Source organism: Camelus dromedarius, chromosome 10 (assembly GCF_036321535.1).
Source record: "Camelus dromedarius isolate mCamDro1 chromosome 10, mCamDro1.pat, whole genome shotgun sequence".
NCBI classification, from domain to species: Eukaryota; Metazoa; Chordata; class Mammalia; order Artiodactyla; family Camelidae; genus Camelus; species Camelus dromedarius.
In genome coordinates, this window is record NC_087445.1 from 3,398,157 (window position 1) to 3,422,053 (window position 23,897).

The 23,897-nt window shown below is 37.8% G+C and overlaps 1 protein-coding gene across 7 annotated transcripts in view; it reads right to left on the bottom strand.

The window, feature by feature from the left end:
• AOPEP (aminopeptidase O (putative)) overlaps nt 1-23,646 on the bottom strand; it is a 324,357-nt gene extending 300,711 nt beyond the window's left edge. For all 7 annotated transcript variants that reach the window (XR_004135281.2, XR_010382565.1, XM_031447198.2 and 4 more), the window contains exon 1: nt 23,571-23,646. The gene's annotated coding sequence lies outside the window, so the exon portion shown is untranslated. The remainder of the gene's footprint in view (nt 1-23,570) is intronic.
• Between the last annotated feature and the right edge of the window lie 251 nt (nt 23,647-23,897).

Consider the following 23,897-nt stretch of genomic DNA (forward strand, 5'->3'; position numbering starts at 1 on the left):
ATTATCATTGATGAAGGCTAAATTGGAGAACATGGCTTAGTGTGGCAGCCAAAGGTACCTGAAAACAAAATCCCCATATTAGACAGATTTACCCACAGGGTCACAGGCAATACTGGATCAGGTCAGAGCTCCCAGAAGAGGAGGTCCCCTCCACAGGTAAGACTTAGTGCCTGGAGAAGTAAGGAGAATAGCCCTCTGTGGTCAGGGCTGCTGCCCAAAAGCAAAAGGGAGGACCTGAGCAAGCAGAGCACACACCCCGTTTCTTCTTTCCAAATTTACCAGAATAAATCACTCCACCTCCCTTATGTGAGAAGAAGTAAAATGATCAGGAGTTTTACAGTGATTAAGCTCCTCCACAAGAAAGGAAACATCAGAAATGGGAAGGACGCATTCCCCCCAACACCATACGCTCACACTAATTTGGAATCTTGTTCCATCTGACATTTTTTTTCTTGCCAACACTTTGTCCTTCTCCAAGTCTCCATCCGATTCCCAATGTTTGAAACACCCCTAAGGCTGCTATCTTTAAAAACAAACACTGCAATTGATATGTATAAATCAATTATATATATTAAATATATATTAATATTAAATGTATATTAAATATATATACTATATATTAAAGCATTACATTGTGTGTGTATGTGTGTGTGTGTGTATGTGTATATATATATATATATATATATATATATATATATATATATATATATATATAAGCATTATGTTGTACACCTTAAACTATCAGAACACTGTATTTCAGTTTTATCTCAATGAAACTGCAAAGAAAATAAAAACAAGCAAGAACTACATTTGGCCCCACTGCACTTTCTAACTAGTCTACCTCACCAAATTCTGGAGCTGAAAACTTCCTCAGGACTCACTCAGTCCCGTGCTCTAGTTTTACAAGTGAGGACAATGAGGCCCAGAGAGGTAAAGCAATTTGCTCAAGGTCAATTTCTGATGCTTTTCCACTCGCTGGTACTTTCCCTTGGCATTCGCATCCTCCAGCTCTCAAGACCATTTCCCTCATATTGTCCAAGTTATACATCAAATGTTTCCTTCTAAGACTCTCTTCCATATCCTCACTCTACCTTTTTGTATCTTCTTTTAGTTGTGTGGACTAGAATCAATTCATAGCGTAACAGCTTTGGGGAGAAAAGGAGAATTTTTAAGCCAGCCCAGAAGATTCAGAAGATCACTGTCACCTTTGCACAGTTTCTAACCCAAGTTAGGTATAAACTGTAAGTCTATTATAACTTTTTGCTTATTATAGCTGTTTCCTACTTGCCTTGAATTCAGGGATGATCTGACTCCCCTTTCTCTGTAAGTACATAACTCTCACTGACATCAATCAGGGTCACAGTCCCTCATTGAGGGAAGAACTGAACTGGCTGTGGTTGCAAACGCCTCCTTGAAAGGCCTCTCTCAGCAAATAGTAACCACATTTCTACTGTGTTCCAATTTAAAATGCCAGCCCATCTCACTAAAGCATTTTTCCATTCTCTGTCATAAGCCATAACATATAAAACTCCCCTCCTTTATCAAACCCAATGGTTAGTTTCCAGTGGCTAACCACTGCTGTCTCTAAAGTAAGTGTACTGTGTGGTGTGCATTTTAAATGCTTAAGTGATTGTCTCAGAAACACCATTACAGGCTTCAAAAGATTTAATGTACAGCAATATTTTTCTTAAGAAAGGTGGTGGGGGTAGTAAGTGGGAGAGGATCACACACTAAACAGCTATGGCACAGCAAAGAAACTGCTCTGCCACTTTTAATCACCCAAACAGAAATCAGCACACTTGCAAGTGTGCTCAACCACCTCTGTAGAGGCATTCTGCAACCCTCCAAAGATAATAATTATATTCTCCTTTCAAGCTCTTTGTATCATCTCATGGCCCTTAACTTATCCTGTTTCATTTTATACTTACTTCCATCTTCCAGAAGTCTATAAAGAACTTGGGACTCTTGACTGATCTCTGTGTTCATGACCATGTTACGTAGAGTGCCCTGTACACAGTAGGTTCTCAATAAATATCTGTGGAATTTGACATCTGAGGGCATTGGTGATTTCAACATCTAGTTTTTTACAGAACACGGATTCTGGCTTACACAGGTTCTACAAGAAAGTTATTGCTTAAACATCTTCCTCAAGACAGCTCTCACTGCTGCTTCTCAGAATACACCTGTGCCTCTTTCTGCAACATTTCTTTTCTTATAAGCAACTCAGGGGGAAAGGAGAGATTTTTGCATATATGCTTATTATATAATATTGAGCATACTGGGAATAGTTACAAATACTTAATTCCACAGATTACTTGTTCAGAGGAAGACAGCTTTCTACTATTCCAAGTGTGTTCATTCTTTAGGATACAGTGACTGTTCTTGATGAAAGCCAGTCATTAAGTTACTGAAGTATATACTGTTTCTGGGCACAGCTCCTCCAACACTCAAATGCACTGAGTCATAGGAACATAGCTTACTGATGTGAAATTCGATAATTTCAGAATTAGAAGGAATCTTAGAAGTGTAAATGTATTATGTTTAGAAATGTCACACTAACATATTATTCTGTAACTTATTTCTTTCGCTCAGTGGTTTGAAATATAGCCATGTAGATGCAAACAGATCTAGCTTGTTTCTTTTAACTGCTGTTTAGTATCCCTATATGAATATTCCACAATTTAGCCATATACTTCCCTACTGAAAGATATTTACATTCTTTGAAAATTTTCATTATTACAATGTTGCAGTGAACATCCTTGTACATGTCTCCTGGTACTCATCTGCAAGTGTTTCCTGGATAAAATACATAGAATTCCATTTTGTCAGACATTAATATTGTCACATTTGCTTTCTTTTGGTTAGTTTTTTCTTGATGTAATGATGTATCTCCTCCATCCTTTATTTTTATCTTTGACTGCTCTGGGTTATTCTGCTTTGGGTATCATTTTAAAGCAACATTTGACTGCATTTAAAAAATATATAATCACTTTAAATAACTGAAGTTAATTTATTTACATTTATTATAACAGCACTGATCTCAGTCAACTCACTTTGTGTTTTCTATTTACCATGATTTTCTTTGCTTCTTAGCTTTTACTTTTCTGCTTGTTGTTGAATTTCTCTGAATTCTTTTTTCCCCTCTACTGTTTCATAGGTTATACAATCTATTTCTTTTCTTGAACACACCTAAAGTCAATCTCTGAAAAACACAAGGATCCTAGAAAATTTTATCATCAGTCTTTCATCTTCCCTGCTCTATACCAGCTTCCATATTATTGTTGCTACTATCTTAGTATCATATTGTTTTAACAATTCTCATCCAACTTAGGAAAAAAAAGTCAAAATTTACTTATTCACAAATGTCCTTACTCATGATGGATTCATATACTCCACTCTTTCTTTCAGGATTCAGTTTTATTCCAGTTACTACTGCTATACAAATTAACCCAAAATTCTGTGGCTTCAAACAGCAACCATTTTATTATATTCTTTATGAATATAAAATATATGTATTACATATTATATGTAATATAGATACACCTTATATATATTAGGTCGGAAACTTGGGTAACACTGAGATGGGCCATTATTCTGAATCTTCTGAATTTGACTATGACACTCCATGGTACTTAGCTGGAGAATGGGCTTGTCGATGGGTCTGATGATCGGAGTGGCTACACAAAGCCTCTCTAACATGGAGATCTCAGATTAGTCAGACAGCTTATACGGCAGCGGGCGGCCTCCAGAGCAAGTGTCCAAAGAACGAGTTGAAAACTGAATGACCTTTTCTGATCTAGCCTGGAAAGTCAAAGTGGTATCACTTCCACCACATGCTACTGGTTTCAGAAAAGAGTCATATGGCCAGTCCAGATTCAAGAGGGGATTCAACTTCATCTCTTGATGGGGGAGTGATTAGGTCACACAGGAGAAAAGCATATGAGATGGTAAATACTGTTACAATCATTTTTGGAAAGTAAAATCTGCTGAAATTTCCTTTTTACTTAAGTATACCTTTAGTCATTCTTTCAGGAGTCTAGGAGTAGTAACTTCTTTCAATACTTGTATGTCTGAAGATATCTTTTATATATCTTCACTATTAAATGATCACCAAAGTGTAGATTTTTAGGCTGGCAGTTACTTTCACTTAGCACTTTGAATGTATTACTCTGCTATATTCTGACATCTTTTTTTGTTGACAAGAAGTTTGTAATTAATCTGCATTTCTTGATACGTATCTGTTTTTTCTCCCTGGTAGCTTTCATATTCTTTCATTATCTTTGAGCTTCTACTGTGTCACTAAATGTGCCTAAATGTGGATTTATTTTTATTTGGCTTGCTCAAGATTCAGTGTGCTCCTTCAGTCTGAGGGCTCAGGAATTCTTTCCCTGTATAGCCCTGAGCAGACAACAGATTTCCTTGCCTCCCTATTGGACAATGTAATGGGATTTTCTTTCTCCAATGAACAGAGGGATCACTCCCTCATGGCTTCTGGCTTTATGCAGATAACTCAGTTTTTAGTTCTCCCTATGTACTAGGTCCATGGTTGGGTATCCCTTTCTTGGTAGAGATCTGGTCTCCCCTTACCCCTACCCCTATGCCCAGCTATTAAGGCCTATATTTATATATAAGGCCTATATATTCCTTTGTGAGAGACTCTCAGGTTAAGCTATTTATCTTACTGACTTTACATTCCCTCTACATTTTGCTCAACTAGGATAGCTCTTTATGGCTATATTTTACCCAGCATTTCTAAATGCTTGAATTTGGAAAGGGATTTCCTTTTAACTCAGTCAGTCATACGGAACAGAAGACCATGGACTCTGCTATGCTACTTAAACAGTTGATACCCATAAGTGCCTTGGCTCAAGAAGTTTTCATGAAGGACATGCTTCACTGAATGACATTATAGGCACCACAGCTATGGAGACTGTCCATCATCACAGAAGGCTGGAGAGATGATTGAAGATTGAGAGGATAAGAATATGTGCAAAGAAAGAAGCCAAGATGCAGAGAAAGCTGGATTATATTATTCATTCACTCATTCAACAAATATGTGCAATCATCTTCAATTTTCTTTGTCTAGTAACTCTTTACTCTCCCCACCGTGTCCTCAAGGAAAACTTTCCTGACCTCACAGATTAAGTAAAAATCCCCTACTATTAGGTTTTATGCCACTGTGCACTTCTTCACAGCACAATACAGTTTTAGCTTTATATTTGTTTGTTTGATTATTTAACTAATATTATTATTCCTCTTACGTGAAAGGGAGTGTCACTTCTGGTAATAGTGGAGTAGCTTACATCAGACCAATCCTCCCAGTGGTCAGCAATTATAAACTCTAGACAACGACAAAAAAAATCCAAAGGCACATGAGAATGAGCAAAAAGCTGACAGAAACTGTAGGAAGCTGACACCTAGGAGAAGAGAATGGCACTGAGTTTTCTGTTTTGTTGTTTTTCATCTGAGGGTAGGCCCTGGTAGGTGCTCTGCAGAAGAGCTATAAAATTCAGACTGAAATCTGAATTTTATAGCCAGCAGTCTTACTGGCTGAGGAATCAGAGAGCCGAGTTCAGAACTGACTCAGCAGCTGTAAACTAAAGAAGGAAAACTTCAGAAAGGGTAAGAACCCAATATTCTACATAAAAACTGCCCAATTTTCTAATTAACCCTTGAACCCCTGCATGATAGGGGCAAACCAAACAGTTCACTATGGCTAAATGAACTGAATTGAGATTTCTGCTGCTGTCCATTGCAGGGAAGGTAAAGTTGGAAGCCTGAGTTCAATCAAGTTAATTGCCTGCTGAAACAAAACATTAATCTGCTCAGAGGACCATAAGGAATCCAGAGTTTCTATAAAATATCAACACAATGTCCAAGATAAAATCCTAAATCATTAGACATAAAAAGAAACAAGAAAACATGGTCCATATTCAAAGAAAAAGCAATGAAGGGAAACCAACTTAGGTGGACCCAAATATTAGTATTATCAGACAAGAATCTGAAAGCAGCTATTAGTATTAAAATTAAGGACATAAATGCTGTAATAAATGAACTACAAGGAAAACTCATCAGAGAAATATAAATTACTAAAAAAAATACAAAAATTCACTGGAGTTTAATAGCAGAATAGAGACTATAAAACAGAATAAATGAACTTGAAAATATTCATATAGAGAGAAGTTATAAGTGATATCAAAGAAATAAAAAGGATCATAAGAGACTACTATGAACAATTATATGCCAACAAACTGGACACCTTAGAAAAAATAGATAAATTCCTAGAAACAAACAATCTTCCAACACTAACTCATGAAGAAATACGAAATGTGAGCAGACTAATTTAATATAGGTAAGGCGATTGAATCAGTAATCAAAAACCTCCCAACAAATGAAAGTCCAGGACCAGATGGCTTCAATGGTGAATTCTACCAAACATTCAAAGAAGATTTAATCATATCCTTCTCAAACTGTTCCAAAAAACTGAAGAGGAGGGAACACTTCCAAGTTCATTTTATGATGCCAGCATCACCCTAATACCAAAACCAGACAAGGACACCACAGAAAAAGAAAAGTTACAAGCCAATATCCCTGATGAACATAGAAGCAAAACCCCCAACAAAATAGTAGCAACCAAAATCCAACAATACATTAAAAGGATCATACACCATGATCAAATGGGATTTATTCCAGAGATCCAAGGATGGTTCAACATCCACAAATCAAAGTGATACACCACATTAACAAAATGAAATATAAAAATTCAACATTCACCTAAAAAAATACAGAAAAAGCATCTGACAAAATTTAACATCCATTTATGATAACACTCTCAACAAAATAGAGAGAACATACTTCAACATGATAAAGGCCATATATGACAAAATCACAGTTATCATCATACTTAACAATGAAATGCTAAAAGCTTTTCCTCAAAGATCAGGAACAATACAATACAAGGATGTCTACTCTTGCTACTTTAGTTCAACCTAGTATTGGAAGTTCTAGCCATGGTATTTAGGTAAGAAAAAGCAATAAAATGTATCCAAATAAGAAAGGAAGAAGGAAAACTGTTATTATTTCCAGATGACATACTTAATATAGAGAAAACCCAAAAGACTCCACCAAAAACTCTTCGAACTAATAAATGAATTCAATAAAGCTGCAGGATACAAAATCAATACACAGAAATCTGTTGCATTTCTATATAGTAATAACAAACTATCAGAAAGAGAAGTTAAGAAAACAATCCCATTACAACTGCATCAAAAAGAAAAAAAAAAAAAACTCAAAATAAATTTTAACCAAGGAGGTAAAAAACCTATACAATGAAAACTATACCACACTGATGAAAGAAATTGAAGACAACACAAACAAATGGAAAGATATTCCAAGCTCATGGAGAAGAATAAATAATATTATTAAAATGTGCATACCACCCAAGCAAGCTACAAATTTACTGCAATCTCTATCAAAATTACATTTTTCACAAAATTAGAGTAAATAATTCTAAACTTTGTATGAAACCACAAAATGCCCTGAATAGCTAAAGCAATCTTGAGAAAAAAGAAAAAGACTGGAGGTAGCACACTCCCTGATTTCAAACTACACTACAAAGCTACAGTAACCAAAATAGTATGACACTGGCATAAAAACAGACACATAGACCAAAGGAACAGGATAGAGAGCCCAGAAATAAATCCACACATATATGGCCAATTAACTTTTGACAAAGAAGAATATACAACATACATACAATATAAAAGTACTGAAAACATTTTTCAATAACTGGTGTTAGGAAAACTGGACATCCACATGCAAAAGAATGAAACTGGACCACTAACTTACATCATACACAAAAACTAACTCAAAACAGATTAAAGACTTGAATGTAAAGTGAGAAATGATAAAACTCCTAAAAGAAAACATAGGTGGTATGATCTTTAACATCGCTTTAAGTAATATTTTTTTGAATCTTACTCCAAAGATACTGGTGACAAAAGCAAAAATAAACAAATAGGACTATACCAAACTAAAAAGCTCCACACAGAGAAGGAACCATCAGCAAAACAAAACAGCAACCTACGGAGTGGGAGAAGTTATTTGCTAATCATACATCCAATAAAGGGCTAGTATTCAAAATATATGAAGAACTCATCCAACTCAGTAACAACCAAAAAGTTTTGACTAAAAATTGGCTAGAGCGTCTGAATAGACATTTTTCCAAAGTAGACATACAGATAGCCAACAGGCACATGAAAAGATGCTCAACATCACTAATCATCAGGGAAATTCAAATCAAAACCACAATGAGCTGGTCTACACCTGTCAGAATGGCTATTATCAAAAAAGAAAAGAAATAACAAATGTTGGAGAGGTTGTAGAGAGATGGGAACCTTCTTACACTGTTGGTGGGAATGTAAATTAGCACAACCACTATGGAAAACAGTATGGAGGTTCCTGAAAACATTAAAAATAGAACTACCATATGATCCAGCAATTCCACTTCTGCGTGCTTATCCAAAGGAAATGAAAACACTAATTTGAAAAGATATATTCACCCACTATGTTCCTTGCAGCACTATATACATTAGCCAAGATATGGAAACAATCTTAAGTATCCACTGATGGATAAATGTATAAAGAGGATATATATATATACACATATACATACACAATGTAATGCTACTCAGCCATAAACAAAGAAGGAAATCTTGTCATTTTTGACAACATGGATGGACCCTGAAGGTATTATGCTAAGTAACGTAAGTCAGTCATTGAAAGACCAATACTGTATAATTTCACTTATTTGTGGAATCTTAAAAACAAAACAAATATAAACTAAACTAAAAGATACAGAAAACAGACTGGCAGGTTATCAGTGAGGAAGTGTGTTGGGGTGGACAAAAAGGGTGAAGGGGGCCAACTGTATAGTGACAGATGGTAACTAGACTTATTGCGATGATCACTTTGTAATGTATACAAGTATCAAATTATTATATTGTACACCTGAAATTAAGAAACAGTTGATCCTTGAACAAAGCAGGGTTGGGGCGCCAACCCCCTGTGCAGTTGAAAATCCATGAAAATCCATGAAAATACAGCACTCGGTATCCATGGTTCTCCATCAGCAGATCCAACCAACTGCAGATCATGTAGCACTGTGGTACATATTTATTGAAAAAAATCTGCATGTTCAATCTGCACAGTTCACACTCATGTTCTTTAAGGAGCAACTGTAATGTTATATATTAATTTTATTTCAATAAAAAATAGTGTAAGGTGAGAACAACCAACACCCAGATCATGGTTTCTAAATACTTTTTCCAATAATAGGAACCAGGCCTCCTCGGAGAAAGGGCTGATTCTAGGACTGGGGTAGGGAAAATACAAGATGAGCCTGGAGCATCATACAGGCCCAGAAAGTAAGGATGTTTAAAAAAAAGGAGGAGGAAGAGGAGGAGGAAGGGGCATCTCAAAAGGACACAGGAACCATCTGAGTGTCCAAGGGCCAAAGCTGGAACAACCTGAGCAAGAAAATAAATAATGATAGTATTGGATTAGAACCCAAAGAATAAAATAAGTACCTATAACTCTATTCTAATATAAACAAAAGATTAATAAATAGGCAAGGGGGCAGTGGGATAGATACAACTTCCTTACAAAAGAATTTCAAATATTAGATGTAGGAATTATCTCTCCCAAGAGGCAGAACTTAATTTCCCTCCCCTTGAGTATAAACTGTATTTACTGACTTGCTTCCAAAGAATAGAGAATGGAAAAGGAAAAATACTAAGTTTACAGCAGAGAAACCTGCAGACATAAACTTAACCACATTATCAAGTTTAATATCACCAGTCATAAGTCATATCAATATCATTATTGCCTGATTTGATTTGATAAGAAGGGTACTTTACCTCTGCAGAATTCTCCCCAAAATCCATAATCTCAGTCTAATCATAAGAAACCCCAGACAAACTCCACATTGAAGGACATTCTAAAAAATACTTGATTAGTACTCTTCAAAAATATCAAGGCATGGAAAGGAAAGCAAGTAAAATCTTTAAAACTGTGACAGATTGGAGGAGGCTTGGGGATATGAAAATAAAATGTAATGTGGTATCCTAGACTGGATCCTGAAACAGGGGAGGCGGGGAGAACATTAATAGAAAAACTGTAAAATCACTTGTGGGTAATAGCATTGTACCAATGTTACTTCTATAGTTTAACAAATATACCATGATTATTATGTATATATTATGTATACCATTAGGGGAAGCTGGGTGATATGCATATTCTCATTCTATACTATCTTTGCAACTTTTTTAGTAAATCTAAAAGTGTTCTAAAAGAAACCATTTATATTTAGAATAGTTAAAATTGTCCAAATTTGCTGAGTGATATAAATCTAAAGATTCAAGAATCTGAAAAAGCCCGAATAGGATAAATGCAAAGGAAACCACATCTAGGCACATCATAATCAAATTGCTGAAAACAAACAAAAAAGTTGAAAGTATCCAGAACAAAATGACATTACACGCAGGATGATAATAACACAAATGACTGCTGACGTCTCATCAGAATGTCACTTGACTTCTCATCAGAAACAATGGAGGCCCAGAAAACAATGGAGTGATACCTTTTAAATGCTCAGTGAATTGGTGGGGGGTAGGGGGAAGCCCCAAATATATTAGTCCTAAATATTATCTTATTTTATAATCTTTGGGGAGGGATTAGGTTTATTTATTTTATCTATTTATTTACTTATTTATTTAAATAGAGGTACTGGGGATTGAACCTAGAACCTCATGCATGCTAAGCATGCACTCTATCACTGAGCTACATCCTTCCCTTCTTATTTTACAATTTTTTAGGAAATCTTTCTTTCATACTTAGCAAAATCACAGCCCATTTCTGGTTAAATTACTCAAAATTCTGAATGAGTGAAGCTTGAACTAATTTCTATTTTATTTTAAATTGGTATTTCCTCTCATTTGTCTTAAAAAATTCTATTTCAAAACAAATACATTCTAAAAGACTAACTCTCCCTCCAAAATATCTAGCTCTATCCTTCTTCAGTATAAATTTTTATGAATATTAGACAAACTTAAACAGCATGGAACAGGTTTTCTACTCAAAGGTTTGAGCAGCTATTAAACTCTCCGGTCCCTCAGAACTTTTCTTTCAGCTCCTCACTTTTCTATGTCCCCACTTTAATAGAAATCATTTGCCCTTAAACAGTTAATAAACTTTAAAGTTGAAGTAATTTTTAAATAGCAGAAGCAAGCCAGTCAAAGGATCACCATTATTTCTGGTACGGGTTTCATCTTTGAGTTCGGGATATGCTGGTATGCCTTCAGTCACTTTATTTAGTTTCAAGCATTTCAACTTTAAGCTTTCTCCCTTTGTTCATTCCTTTTTATTTATTTATTTTTTTACTTCAACTAAAAATACAGTGTTAAAACAACATTAAGCTATATGTTTCAACTGAACAAGTACCAGGATATTCAGAGTTTAAATTCCCTCTGGAACCATAACTCTAACGACCTACCCCTTCCCCCATATAAATATATGCTACAATAGGGTCTTTCATTGCAAAACTCATACCCGTGAGGCAACGTCGTTTATCACTGAGTAAATAATGCAAGATAACATAATGAAAAGGGGATTTTGCTTTATTCCCTTAACTATAAATAAAAATATGTAGCACTTTGCAGGATTACCACATGTGGTATGATATTAACTTAAATACCAATCTTTAAGCCAAACTGTAAATAAGATAAACTGTGCTCTCTGGTCTCAAGTTTCAAATAGTCTCTCTTTTCTTTAAATTTACTGCTTTCATGAAGCATATTAGAGTGACTGCATATAATTTGTGATCATGTAATGAAAGACCCTATTGTGATATGTATATCCAAAAAACAAAAAAACCCCACACAACAACAACTGGAGTTAATGTTGTTGTGGGAATTACAAAAAGTGCTTGTGATGAAGATCAATGCAGTGAAGCCAAGTCAGAATCAGAGTCAAAGACCTTTCCCCGGATAAAGAGAGTAAATCACTGTCAGCTGTGGCTTGATGTATATATTATAACCAACCAGTCAAGGGGGGAGGGGGAGAGAGGTCTAAAATGTGAACACTAAAAACAAAAACTGATTTTACTCACATCAGTCTATGACTACACTGAATTATGCTTCAGCATGATGTGGTATGATGGAATTCAGCTTCCCTGACGGCAGCCTGTGTTTACTCTGGCTATTCTGATCACATCTTAGCATCCAGATGCCATTCCTCTTTGGTGCCTAATGTGTTTATGCTCACATTACCAGCAGGCATTGGGTTGCAAAGATCATATTGGAAGTGATTTCACTCCATTTTCAAAGAGGAAAGAATTTATCCCTTTGATTGCTGCTTGCCTGCAAAGTAGAGCTTGTTTCAGTTTTCTTAAAAGTGCCACTTAAGCTAAATTATAGTGGAATGATCGGAAAAGGATTCCTGGGAGAACTCATTACAGTTACAAAGAAAAGGAGAGTTCACTCCTCAACTCCTCCCTCAAGAAGTCCAGTTGCCCAGGGAGGTTGGCCAGGGAAGGCATGGAAAGCTTCTTCACCTCCTGAACTTCAACATCTGATTCCTCCTCAGGAGATGGGTCTTAATCAACACTGACTTGTTTGATCAAATGTCTACATTTTAAAATTAGAAAATAGCCTTTCTGTGTCAAAACTGGTAAAAACATAGAAGACAATGAAGAATGAAAGGGTTAGAGCATGGCCTGTGGCAGAGACACCTCTGCTATCAAGTTGGACTGTGTCCTCCTGTAATCCTTTACCCTTCCCTCCTCCCTTGGCCTTTGTCATCTTGCTCAGGGAACAAGATTTTTGCATATCCAGACAACTTTCCATTATACAGGCACAAATAAGTTTACTTGTCAGTTTGTTTTTTAAAGTGCATTTGTGAAAACTTGAAACTAGCAAAAAGCACTGAAAACATCTATTCGAGAGGATCTACTTAGAAGAAGAAATTATTGGTATTTATTGAGTGCTTTCTAGGTATCTGCCACTCTCCTACTCTCTTGTAATCTTTTTCATTCTTATTATTCCCTTTGAGGGAAATTATGCTCAGAAAGGCTAAGTGGCCAAGATTACCAAGCAGAACTCAAGCAGTCGGACCAGACTGTTTTTAATCACCATGTAACCATGGCCTCTGCTGTAGGGCAATCCTACAGAGAAACCGAGACATGCCACCTTGTATCAATGTCATTAGGAAAACAAAACAGAGGTCCATCACAGATAACAGCTAGGGTGAGGGGACTCCTGAAGGCTGGGTTCAGAACCCTGAGGGCAGAATAATTCAGGGAAGGGAGGAGTAGGCACAAACAATAGACAGTACGTCTCTGCCCAGCTCTTGCCCCATTTGAATATTTAAAAGAGAGAGTTCAATGAAAATGAGAGAGGAGTAAGAGATGACTTTGACAGGTAGGAGTTTTGTGGCATTTTTCAAATTTTACAATGTTTAATGCACCTAAAACTTCACACCTTAATTATTTTCACATTTTTGATGAATAAGGATTGTGTTTCCAAATATTAGATATGTTGAATTAAATAATTTTATCCTAAGTCCATCTTGCACTATATTTTTATTCTTCTTTTAATCATGACTGGGGATTAAGCAACCCCCCACTCCATTCATCCCCACATTACTTAATTACTCAATACTCATATTTACTGAGCATTGACCAGAGTAAGGGGCTGAATTTCCGAGGCTGAATCCATAGTCACAATTCCAAGCCATTTCATTGATACTGTCACTAGGGTTCTGAGTCCCTGCTTATTTAACTCTGACCACACCTACCGCATCAATGCTTGACCCCAGTAACGCCCCACCCTAGATTTTCCCGTTTGAGTCTGCTGAGATACGCAGTTTCCCATGTTTCCGCTTTAACCACCCTCAGTTTGCCACCCACCAGTGGTTACCTGGGTTCTGCACCATTGCTCTTCAATACACCTTGCATGACTAGTCACTGTTTCACATGTACAGGCTTTATCTACTGAGCTAGACCGTAAACTCTTGGGGTACAGGGAGCTACTTTACCATTCTTTGTATCATTCAATAAGAAAATGCCCCCAAAAGAACCACTCCGTGATAAGCGCGGTTCTACTGCAAAGGGCATGTTCTAGTCATGTTTTTGATTTTCTGCACTTTATACACTTTGAGACCTCGGGGCCCTGCTGATCCTGGAGAGACAATCCCTTCTGGGGCTAGCTAATACGCAAACCAACCAATCCAGAGTCCACACCCCCGGCCACCTCCTTTACCTAACTCTCCCACACCAAGTCAATATTCCCTCTACTCTAAATCACCCAAGGCGAGATACCAGACAACCAGGGACCACCCTTATTGCCCAGAGCCCTCTAAAATGATCCAAACTAGCCAACCCTGTCTGCTGGCCATGCCCTGCCCTGCCCTGCCTTTCCCCAGGTGCCACAATGAAGGCTCATGCCCGTGGTTTCCCCTCACTCTCCTGACCAACCCTGGTGCCTCCATGTGTGGCCCTGCATGGCAGGCCCCCTCTTCTTGGGAACTGTAAATACACTTTTCTTTTAAAGGTAGTTTCTATGTCTGTCATCTTATACATGATTAAAACAAAATTCTGGGTATACTTTAAAACAGAGTAAAAAGGAGGGATTTGCATGGTAAGACAGGGATGGATCTCAGAGAAATAACCATGAGGGGTTGGGGATGAGGGGGGGAGGGAAATGCAATAAACAGAGGAATGACAACTATTAAAAAAAAAAAAAGAGTATCATCATATCTGGAGGTCCTTGGGAATGTGAACTGAACACTTGAGACCAGGGAGGGTTCGATCTCCATCAGTGCTAGGAAGAAAGATTTTCAGTGGGCACAGAGGAGAGAGAGAAGCAGTACATAGGACAGAATAGGTTTACTGAGTGCCCTGCTTAGCATCAAGAACACAGAAGCTCACCTTGTCTTCCAGTTCCACTTTTGGTTTACGATCGTAGCACTGAATCGGTCATTGTAATTGTTAAAACATCAAATCTTTAAATAACCCTCCCTTTGTTTCTCTTTTTCTATTTTTTTCCATAAGGATTAGCACGAAAATCCCTAATCTCAGAAGCAACAAGGAAAAGGTAAAAGCTAAGGAAAGTGTGGCCAATCTGCAGACAGTCTCAGGAAAACCAAAATCCCAGGAGAGGGGTAGGTGGAGGCAGTTCTGAGAAGAGAGAAAACCAGGATGAGCCCCTGTAGCCTGCCACCAGGAAAAGAGCAGCCTGGATTTAAGAAGCAGCCTTGGTAATGAAATCCAAGGGCTTCCTAACATTCTCTCTCCTAGATAAAGCTAACCAGTGTGAATGAATGCTTAATAGACACTTGCTGAATGGATACATCAATCATGTAAAATTGAGTAATTTTATGATACTCATGGATATTTAGATATAGCCCATTTTGTCTCCCCATCAATTTAAAATCTTTCTTGTCCTTTTCTATCCCTCCCTTGAGACAAAGGTTCTCTTTTCTCCTACAGCATAAGGTGGTGCAATTTTCCACGGTGCTCTGATGTTCCATGTTCCTATGGGACATCTGCACATTCAGCCATTCTCCTCTGAGAAAATGCCAGAGAACTCCCACCCCACAAACGCTCCACGTTTCAGAGGTTCAGGAAACCAGGTGGGGAACAGATCCAGACTACGGCAGTCCAGGAGAACCCCATTCACCAAAACATCCCTAGAACATGTTGATCGCTCGGGGATTCGGTCAGTTTAGAACTCCCCCAGACTACTCAGAAATCTTTGAGACGGGATTTGATCTTTGTACCGTAGCTTTAACAACAATTAGCTACTGCGTCTCACAACTCCTTGCTATGAGATTGCTAAGAGATCGCTAGGCACCGTGAGCACATCAGTGCATTTACTCCTCACTACCTGAAGAGGCAGGTCTTTCATCTCCACTCTACAGATGAGCAAATTCAGGCCCAGAGAGGTTAAGACACTTCCCTAAGTTCACAGTTATTAGATGGCAGAGTTGGAATTTGGATTCACATGGTCTGACTTCAGATTCTGGACTCTTAAAACTATACTTTATTGCCTGAAGCACAGTCCAAGCCTAGATCAAAAATGCCCATTTAAAGCACAGAAAGTGCATTACAACAAGTTTATACTCTACAGCACAGGGAACTATATTCAACATATTGTAGTAACTTATGGTTAAAAGAATATGAGAACGAATATATGTATGTTCCTATGTAACTGAAGTATTGGGCTGTACACCAGAAATTGACACAACATTGTAAACTGACTATACTTCAATAAAAGTATATTAAAAAAAAAAAGTGCATTAGATCCTAAACCTATAAGTTGAAAGAGACAGGCAACACTGAAACACATCAAAAACTACCCCTGTATTCCCAAACATTGATATCCATCACCAGTCTTTCCACCACTCAGAAACACCATATTCTGCTGCTTATTGGCAAGGCAATTTATACTGTCATAGGTCCTGTGATTTATACAATATCACAGGTCCTGCATTTTAAGGAGTGACAAAATCTTACACATACACACCAAATGAAAGGTGTATTTTAATTCTGATGTAATAAAACTTAAGTACCTAAAACTGCAAAATACCAAACATTTTACATGTTTACATTCTATTTGGTCAAGCTAAAATCATGTATTAATGCTGATGCAATTATGTAACATTCTATATGTCCCTGAACAGGCGACATGCTATCCAGAAACCATTCTTACCATGAGACACTGACCTAGATATTCTAAGAATTGGAAGGTGGTGGAAATGTATACAAGGATGGAAAATTAGAACACAAACTCACGTTTTAGGTCTACTTCTAAGCTGGCAGGAGTACCAGCCTTGTTGAAATATACTTCTTTCACTCAAATTTCTCCCCATCACTCCCCAGAAGAACAAGACTTCTATAGACGAGCTCTGAATGGCTGGGAGGGCTGCCATGACACTGCCTAAATCTTCTCTTCAAAAACCAAACATCAGTTTTTTCACCTGATTCTCACACGACAGTTTCTAAAATCCTCATAAACCCATGTCACACTCCAGTTTACTCACGGTCCTCAAAGCAGAATTTGAGTACAACTCTTGAAATAAGGTCTGACTATAGCAGATGCAAAAGGAAAGGCTATTACTCCATGAAGTGTTTTGCATGCCACAGACCCAAGATAAATAACTATTGAACACTCTTGTGGATATAATTCAACTAATACAGCCTTTAAAAATAAAAAGAACTGGCTTAATATTTAACATTTAAAGATGAAGGCATTATCAGACCACACAGGAACTTTTGTTATGCTATGATAAAAGGTAACAAAACTTTTAAAACTCTATTAGGAGAAGGAATAGAATTTATTATGTCTATAAATATTCACATACTAGAAATAGGATCTAGATTAATAGAGTTGGGTTACAGAGTTCAGCAGAATAAAAATAAAGAAATTAGGAAAGAAAATATAGAGAAAAACATCAGTAAGATCTCCTCTTCTAGAAATGTTGAAAAACACTGTTTTTAATAGAAGCTATTTTTGAAATTTCATCCTTAAAGAAATGACGTGCAAGTAGTTTAGTAACAATCACTGTTCTGCTGTGGAGAGAAAGTCACTGCTCCAGCTCCTGGGAGAATATATTTTACTAGGATAAAGAGATGACAGACACAGACTCCTAAGATCCATGATCATAAGGGACTAGAAATCCAGTTTCCCTCACTGCATGAATCCCCTCTAGAACACACATGCAGTCATCCAGCAACTCTTTCAAAAGCCCCAGGTATTTTTAATATTGTTTAAAAATAAAACAGCAAAACAAACCAAATGTGCATCAAGTGATGAATGGAAAAACAAAATACAGTATATCCAGACAAAGGAATATTACTCAACCATAAAAAGGAATGACATACTGATACATACCAAATATGGATGAAGCTTGAAAAAATTATGCTAAGTGAAGGAAGACACAAAAGGCCATACATCATATAATTCTATTTATATGAAATGTACAAATAGGTAAATCCACAGGGAGAGAAGGTAGATTAGTGGCTGCCAGGGCCAGGGAAAGGTGGAAATGGGGAGCGACTACTAACGGATAAAGGGATTCTTCTGGAGTAATGACAATATTCTAAAATGAAACTGTGGTAATGTGCACACAACTCTGTGAATATGCTAAAAACACTGAACTATATCCTTTTTAAGACTGAATTTTATGACATGTGAATTACATCTCAATAAAGCTATTATTTTTAAAAGTGGGGGGAAGAGAAAAGAAAACCATTTAAACAAGGTTTTTCAGTGGTTTTCTCATAAGTGTCCTACAAAAGATAGAAAATCTATATAATTTAGAACAAAAGACTCAATAAAAACATGTAATTATATTAGCAATAATTATTATAAGTTTAGTGTTTTGAAGGAACTATTTTAAAAAGATACATATTAATTTCAAGAGGAACTTGCAGTTGGAGAACTATGGTATGCTAAGTACTCATCTCCTTCCCACACGGCATAGCATTTCAATCTTAGAATTTACTTTATATATTATTTGAAAGACTGTTTCAAAAAGTGTTAGCCTTGAGTATTTGTTTAACACAGTACTTCCCAAGCTTCAGTCATGTATGTACCATCTTAGTATTTTTACCATCCTCACACCATGCTATTATTTATTACATATTTTTCTTCAATCCACTTCACCACTGACTCACCTTTTATAATATCCGTGAAATCATGGGTTTGAAGTGCTAATTCACATTTTTCCACTATATATTAACATTCAAAATATGCTTATACATGTACCACTTTAAATCATCTTGTATACAACTCAAGAAAACTCTGGTTTTAAAAAGTCAGTTTAGCCTGGTGACATAGCTACACTTTAAAAAGTGACAGGGAAATTAGAATGTCCAGAAAATGACTTTTCAGCAAAATTTAGGACTGCTCTTTTCCATAAAGCAAGGTACATGTTCAGTGGGAGACACAGGGCTGGCACTTAGCCAAGAGAAAGTATTTGAAAACAGTGTTAGAGTGAATGGCAGGGGGCAGTGGCAGGTAGGAGGCCTCCGCGGAGGAAGCAGCTGAAAGAAGAGGGATGTTAGGTCTTCCCTACAAGTTCTTCCATAGAGTGTGACACAGTCCAGGTGCCACTGCCAGTTCGGCTTGTCAGACAGAGCTGAGCTTGGCAGAGAAGCAACTGTCTGATGATCAGCTGGAGCAGGGCTTTTTACTGATGCTGCCTACTTCCTGTCGACACCAGTCCTAAAAGCCTGCAGAGGGGCCCACTACTAACGCAGTGACTTCAGGGCGGGGGGTGGGGGGGAGTCTGGGCTCTACTGCACCTTTTCCTCCTATCTAAAGGAAACATGGGTTAGATCCCATTCTGAAATATTAGGGCCATGGATGGTTTGAAACAGCTTCCTAAGAGGAGCTTATCCCCATTCCTGATGGGGGATGTCATCATATAACCCCTCCTCAAAAAAACTCACGTTAAAGACACTGGAATATTTAATCACCCTCATCACTCCCTTTTCCCACTGCAAAGGGAACAACCACCTCGTTGGTAGTTATCCATCCTAAGTAGGTAAAACAAGAACATGCCATTATGTTCTTATCAATTTAAGAAGACCTGACTGAATCTGGGAATAATGAGTTTTACAGAAAGATAGTAACTGAAGGCTCTCTTCAAATAGAAAAAGCAAACAAACTTCCTGTCCCATTCTTTTTCATTAATCATTTTTTCTTGAAAGCTAGATATAACAACTTTTTAAAATAATTCTGTGGAGGAAAAAAATCATAAATCATGTTAGATAAATCTACTGCCACTGACCACTGCCTTAGGGTACCAGCCTACAGGATCACTGACATATTATTTTCTTAACACTCCTGATGCCTTTAAGACTTCTAGCACGTGGTGTGGAGACGATGAAAAGATATACTTTCACGGTATTTTCTCAAGTTAATTTATTCTTTGACTGTGTGAAGCTTTAATATGTAGCCCCATAACTGTAAAGGTAGGTTTCCTAAAGATTATTCAGAAAATATTAATTATAGAACTATAAAGTCTCTAAGTCTGATTGGTTTTGTGTTATAATATTACACTGTCAAAGTGGTCTTCAGGGGCATTTTTAACCCAAGAAGAGTACTTATGATTTCTCAAAGAATTTTATCCCATGAATCAATTTCCAGTGAACATTAAACATTCAAGTAGCTTCAGCTACCAATTCGGATTCATATCTGTAAATATCCTCAGAAACTCATGAAAACGTTTGTTTTCTAGCCAGATAAATCACATCTCTTGTCAAAGATCTACCACAGTGTTTCTCAAAATGTGGACTGAGAATCACACGCACTAGAATCCAATGAGGAGGGGCAGGCTGGTGGGAGTGGTGTGTGTTAAAAATACACATTCTTAGGCACTATGTCAGATCAATTAAATCTAAATCGCCAGGGATGGGGGACAATATTCCACATGTGAAGTAAGATATCTAGGTAATTCTTATGTACCCTAACACTTCTGAACCACTTAGCTATTTGAACCAACTCTTGCTCTCACAAAACCATGAAAACAGGATTCTCACAAGTCATTGCATAAAATATAAATAAATAAATAAATAAATAAATAAATAAAATATAGGAACCAAGGAATAAATATGTTAAATGGAAAAGGAGGCAAGGTGAAAAGCTCATCTACTACAGTCTGGCAGAATTGAGATTGCAGTGCAAGCTGCAGCCATGAGCAGAGACAGTATTCTCTACCTATAAGACAAGTGTTATTTGTTACTTGGATCTATAGTGAAGACACCAGTATCTTTCCTGTCATTCAACTTGAAACACAGCTTACTCTGTAAGAGGAATGCCATCCTTACATAACGATTACAGGATGTTTCAGCATGCAATGAAGTTTTCATTCATTCTTTCTCAACCTTGTGACTTTGCCACCACAATTAGGCAAAGTGGTTCTCAACCTCTGTGAATTTCCTGGGCCAGTGGTTTTCAAACTTGACATGCATGAAGATCCTGTTAAACCACCGACTACTGCTTGCATTTACAAGTTCCCAGTGATACTGATGCTGCTGGTCCTGAGATCAGACTTGAGAACCACTGGCTTAATCTAACTCTGGTCTCCTCCCCTGGGTTCAATGATGGCTTAAAAAAAAAAAAGATTTTATCTGGCAAGTGCTCTAACCATTTCTTGCAGGGCTTCTTGGGTAGGTACCCTTGCTGCTCAGTATCTTGAGGAAGTTCCCATCACTCAAAACTTGTAGTTGAGCAATAAGCTTGTCCTTTCTTGGCAGCTCCAGGGATAAAAACCCTTCCTATCCATCCCCCAATTCCTGGCCTCTTTCTGACCCTTAAGCCCCCACTTCCTACTCTGAAAGTATACTTCCTACAGCAGGAAAGCTGTAGGAAGGATAAGAGTTTCGTCTGTTCCTGTCTAAGGGAACTACACTTCCTTTAGCTGGAAATCAAGACAAGCTCCCTCCATTTAGTGATTTATTTGATGATTATCACAGGGCTACAGCTGTACAGATGAAACCAGCAAGGACTACAGCAACTGGAGGCACAATTAGGTCAGGTATAAACTCAAAGATTGTCTAGAAATATGAGAAACACATATAGATCTCAATATTTACATTCTGGTCCTTCATGGGCATAAATATATAACACAGACTTCTCCAGTCAGAGGTAGGTCCAGAATTTACATACTACAAATGGGTGCCCCTTCTCACTAAATGGCTTTCAAATCCATCTCAAGAAGGTTTAAAATATATTCCCAACATCAGGTTCTAAGTGGTGAATTGAGTATGTATTCAGTTCACCCTTCCCAAGAAAAGATTTCAGTAAGTTCCTAAAAATTAAAAAGCATTTGGGAGCAAAGTAAGAAAATGCATCTGATATAGCCTAAAGATCTTTAGAAGGCCTTCAGAAGCTCAATTATCTTGTCAATTTGAACATACAACTGACAATTTGGGGACTATGTTAAAATTAGGAAGTTTTAAAGGTAAGGCTAAACAGTTTATGTTTCTTTGAGACTTTGATATATGCTTAAGAAAAAAGTAAACCTGGAGAACACATACAGAACTACATCAACAGAGAAGGATATTTTTAAAGTGTTGGCCATAAGCTAGTTAAACATTGCAAACATAAAAAGCATAGGTTTCAATTCATAGACCTGAACTTCAAGCTTGTCTCCACCGTTTAGTTACTAAGAATTTTTGGCAAGTTAATTTTACATAACTGAGCCAAAGTTTCCTTTTCTGTAAACCGAGGATGCTAATTCCTAACTCACAAGGTCCTTGTGTGAGGTAAGGAGAAAACATGCAAAATGTTGAACACAGTCCTTGGGATATAGCAAATGGTCAATAGTGAGTGGCTACTATTATTCCCTAACCTTTTTCTACTTTGTCCCCCAAATATAACAACCTAATCTTAACAATTACCAAGTCATTCACAGGGTTCTCAGAATTCTATTAAGCACCACAAGCCCTATTCAAAAATAAAACGTACTAAAAGTGCAAGAAAATACAAAACCAAACCATCAATGAGATCAAAAATTTCAGAATCCTGCTTCTTCTCCCGTATCTATTTTGGTTGGTTTTGTAATTCCTTTATCAAGAATATGAATCCAATTATTTTTTGGCAGGCTAGACATTCCTAGTGGAGTTCTGTTGCTTATTTATTTCGATGGCTACCTTCTTTTTTTAAATTGTGGTCAGTTTACAATGTTGCATCAATTTCTGGTGTACATCATAATGTTTTAGTCATACATATACATACATATATATATATTCCTTTTCATATTCTTTTTCATTATGGCTACCTTTGATGGATAACTGTCATCATTACTTGAAAAAGAAATACAGGAACAGGAGTATTTTAATGAAATGCTGTAACTGTTTCATCAACCTCAACAGCTGATTGGATGCCATGTGGATCATTATTATCACAATAGATTTTCACATTACTGCACCATCCCCTTACCCAACAAATGCATGCTTTAATGAACAAAACTCCAGACTGACAGAACAAATGCTCTTCAGGGACACAAAAACTCAAAACTTGGTGTTCTCAGTAAGGGTCGTCGCGGGGGGGGGGGGTTAGGGACGGGAGGTGGCTGGATGTCACTGCAAGTAGAAATGAAGAGTCGGAAACCGTTCTGTCTCCTTAAACATGACTGGAGATGAGCCCTACGGAGCTTGGAGCGGAGAGAAAAGAAGCGGGTGAAGTGGGCCTGGAGGCAAGAGAGCAAGGAGGCGGCAACCGCAATCTGAAGAAAGGTCTGTACGACGGGGGAGAGGAGCTTCAGAGCCCATCACCACCCCGAAAGCGGAGGCCGAGAAAGTGGCCGCTCAGCCCAGTCCCCAGAACGGGTTCAGCCTCAGGAGTTTGGAAGGACTGAGAAGGAATGGGGACCCCGCTGACCAAGACAGATGAGGGCAGCGGCGGGCTCCCAGTCGCCTTTAAAACGGGACGCTGCTAAGCCCACCGCCATCCCAGTGCTGTTGGAGAGGAAGACAGGGACACAACAAGGAGCGCGTGGGTTACCTGTCTCAGCCGCCTGCCCACGGGTCTCCACTTCCTCAGAATAGGTGTTCCCACTGGCTACCCGGCACGCGCCTAGTGACGTCATCCTTGCGCGCCTGGGCCGCAGTCCGCCTGGCCCCGCCCCCTTGGAAAAAGCGGGGGCGGGGCGGTGAATGGAGGTCTGCGCAGCCGCGCAGCTGCCAAGGGCTTGGGAAGGCGCGAAAGGCTTGGTTTAGATTTTGTGGAGTTGCCCCCTTACCCACCTGTTCCTAATTGCAAAACGTTACAGGCACTTAAAGAAAAAAAGTTATTGTAATACAGACACACACTTTTTATTCCTTATTTTTC